This window comes from Misgurnus anguillicaudatus, chromosome 4 (genome assembly GCF_027580225.2).
Source record: "Misgurnus anguillicaudatus chromosome 4, ASM2758022v2, whole genome shotgun sequence".
Taxonomy (NCBI): Eukaryota; Metazoa; Chordata; class Actinopteri; order Cypriniformes; family Cobitidae; genus Misgurnus; species Misgurnus anguillicaudatus.
This window is the reverse complement of record NC_073340.2, coordinates 37,697,265-37,701,227: the sequence shown is the minus strand read 5'-3', so window position 1 is coordinate 37,701,227 and position 3,963 is coordinate 37,697,265.

Genomic DNA, 3,963 nt, shown 5'->3' with positions numbered 1-3,963 from the left:
AGATAATCAAGACTGTCAGCACTACACATAGACACCACATCTTTCCCGTCCTGTCAGTTTGCTTGAGCCACTTGTGTTATCGTCACTCATGTGTAAAGTGCTGAGTCAAAATTTTTATATTGACTTTATATTTGTTTTTATTTTTTTTGTATACTTGTACTTATATTTTGCCTTTTTATTGTATTAAAATTGTATGGTCATAATATTTTTATCTTTTTAGGTGGGACATCATGCGATCTGTCCAGGGACAACAGATGTAAAATAGCCTTTTGGCTAATTCTGGCACATTGTACATTACTTAAATGTATTATTGATGTGCATTGTCCCTGTTAAATAAACCTGAAATGAAATGAAATGAAATGCTCTGAAAAGCTCATGACTGCAAACAAGCAGGTTTAGTTTTAGATTAAATAGTGATGTTTGAAAAATGAATGTCATTTACTGAATGTTTCTTCTGATAAAGCAACAACATTGAGCATGTTAAATATATGAAAGTCATTGAACACATGATACAGACAATGATACAGTTTATACTTCAGCAGATGTCTCTCTCTCTCTCTCTCTCTCTTTACACTTACAGTAGTTCAAATAAAGCAAACGCCTCTTAAGGATCAAATATAAATCTTCTTTCTTATGCCGGTCTCATTATTTGGGGGTAAAAGGTTTTTGAAGGAACGTAAGAGAAAGAGATCTCTATAATGAAAGTGGTTTCTCTGTGGACTGAAGTCGGTTGTCTGTTGTTTTTATATTGGAGTGAAACTATATGTTAATGAAAGCAATATTTCAGCTCAGTGTGTTTGTACAGAAATCACCTGCACAACATCTGTTAACAAAACTACACATGAGAGAGAGAAAATCAGTACAGGAGAAAATGACTTTTTACTATTTAAATCATCTCTCTTTCATTTTCACCCATATACCTGAAAGAAAATGCTATCAGATGAAATTACATTGACACTAAATGAAGAACAGTTTCATATGAATGTGTTTCACCTCAGAGAATATCAGCTGTACCATATCAAATATATGGGAACATGTTTGTTGGTGGTAAAATTGCAACACTATAAGAAATGTTTCATAAGTGTACAGTTTGATATTTTGATCAGGATCACACATACTGTAAAGTGAGATGTTGATATTTGAGGAGCTCGGATGTAAAAGTCTCTAAACGGCACATCCACAAAAATGAGATAATGATGTAACCGAACGCTCTCAATGTGTATTACATGTTCATCAAATACTTTTAGCCTACTTAAAATCTGATTAACCCAGATCTCAGGTCATTCAAAGCTACAGCTTTGTTTGCAGAATCTATAATAAATGCTCATTTATAAGAAAAGTGTCAGACACACTTAGAGGAGTTTGCATCTGAGCTCTTCAGTCCCATCATCATCATCATCATCATCATCATCTTCCTTCAGTCTCATCAACACTTGCAGACATTAATGCTGCTGTAAAAAAATAATGGTGTGTTGATTGTTTTCAGTTCAATCTAGATTTGATGGCAGTAATATCTGTACTGAGAATTATTATTGTGACACTGGTGAGCAATTAGCAATTACTATAATAACTAATCAGAAACAAAAGAGAGAGACAGACAGACAGAGAGAGAGAAAGACAAATAGAGAGAGAGAGAGAGTAATATGTGTAATAGCAGAATTTGAGCATCACATTGACATTTACAGGACGGTGGTGAAGGTCAGAGAAAGACGTCAGTGTTACAGACTGTAAACTTCAGCACATCACTGCTCAAACCTAACACCTGCGGCATCTGCGGGCACCTAAGCGTTGTTGTAGAACTCGTGACGTTGCCTCTTGCTGCAAGCAGATCACTCCCGTCCCGTGTGTGTAAACGATGGCGGGATCGCGCGAATTAAGCAGCCAGTACAACAGCGCGATGGGCTTATGTCTCGCGGTGCACTGTCCGTGCAAAGATTAGGCTCATTTCATGTGATTAATGAGTGATGATGATTTTTGTTTGCGTGACAGAGAGAGCAGAGCCGCGCGCACATGCTTTCTGTCTCCCTGCTTTTATTACTCAAAACAAAACTGACTCGATGGCGAAAGGTTGAAAGGCATATCCACCGAGGAAATGTTTTTCGTGTTGTTACAGTTCAAGTCAATTCAATTTTATTTATATAGCGCTTTTCACAATTTGGTAATTGTATCAAAGCAGCTTTACATTAATAGATGCAGTGAAAAGCACAGAAAATCGACAGATAGCACAACATAATAAACGATAGCACAAGCAGCTAAATTTGCTGCGGCTATAAATCAACATTAAAGCGAATGTATTACTAATGTAACGTATAGAAGTTAAGCCCAAGACGGCTGCCTCCCCAGGTTGAAAAACCCCCTAGGAGAAAAAAACCCTGGATTTTTTAGCCGGGGAAGTAAAAAAAAGTCCTAGGAGGAAAAAACCCTAGGGATATATATATATATATATATATATATATATATATATATATATATACATTGAAACGGATATGGAGATTAAGCGGATATTAAGTGGGTTCTGCCGGTGGTCATTGGTCAGGCATCAGCTGGGCATCCCGTTGAAGAACAGCCAGTAGATCAGAGGTGTGCCGACTTTCACATTTACCGGAACTGGATCTGTTTGTCTCATTGTCCTTGGGATCGAGGACGAGACAGGGAGAGAGAAACAAAATCTTATTAGCGTAGGGGCCATTCACATGTAAAGCAAGTGTCACACAGTGATGTGGTTTAAGTCAGCTCGGTTCCGGACAGGCTAACTATTGCTGGTTAAGTGTATTACACATAGTTGATGATTTTAGAAAATTTGTGGGCCCAGGGTGAGTCTATGTATGGGGCCCCCCATATGATCTTTCAAACAGAAACTCGTTTGACTAACTAAGGCCAGAGGCCCCACAGTAACACTTTGTTTACAGTTTTGCGCTGCTCAGCCTGGATTAGAACACAGCGCTTCCGATTCGCGAACTGACTCTTTTGAATGGATTCATTTGAATGAACGGTTGAAACAACAGATCTGTCCCAAAACTAAACTCATAAGACGTCACTGTCAGCACAATCAGTCACTTATAGCGCCTCAGAAATGAGAATGTAAATGTGTTTAGAAAGATTTGCCCTGAATAACAGTCTCAACTGAAAAACATAGACATTTACTATGTTAACTTTGTGATGAATAAATAATTCATCAGGTCTACCAAATAAGGATTTTATGCTACAAAGCAATAAAAGCCATGGGAAAAAACTGATCAAAGATGATGACAGCAGAGTGTCAGGTAATATCTGTGTCTGATAAATGCATGCTGCAGAGGAGGTTGTAAAACTCTTCAGAAAGACCAGTCATCAGTTTTTTAAATACTTTGACTTAAAGGCAGGGTAGGCAGGAATTATCTAAAAAACTTTTTTACAAATTTGTTTAAACTGTCTTTATATACAAATACATGATTAAAATGTAAGTACTCTGAAAAAGAGAGTATAAAACTCAAGTGTCTGTAGACCTCTCACGACTGTTTTAAACACAGCTAATTTTTCCATTCGGGACGAAACAAATGATTAGCTTGCTCGAATATCACTCTCTCTCGCTACCATGGCACCACCCGTTGCTATGGGATCTGCCCAGACATGTGCACACCCGATTGATTTGAACGTGCACGAGGCACTCTAGGAAGAGCAAAAGTATGGCACAGAAAGTGCATTCACAGCTCACAGAAAGTGCATAGCCTATCCAGTCAGCGAAGGCAAACAAGGCAAATAAGGTTGTGTTATGTTTGTTTCATGGTTGGTTATTGTGTTGTTTCCTTTTTATAAATTGTATGTTTGTGAGGTCTGTTGCTGCATAAATTTCCCTGTAAAGGGACAAATAAATATTTTACTAGTAAATACAGGAATAAACGAAGAAATCAAACGAGAGTAAATATCACGTGGCTTTTCCTCGAGTCAGGCTTGTGCAGAATTCAGAATTGAATTGAGAATGAC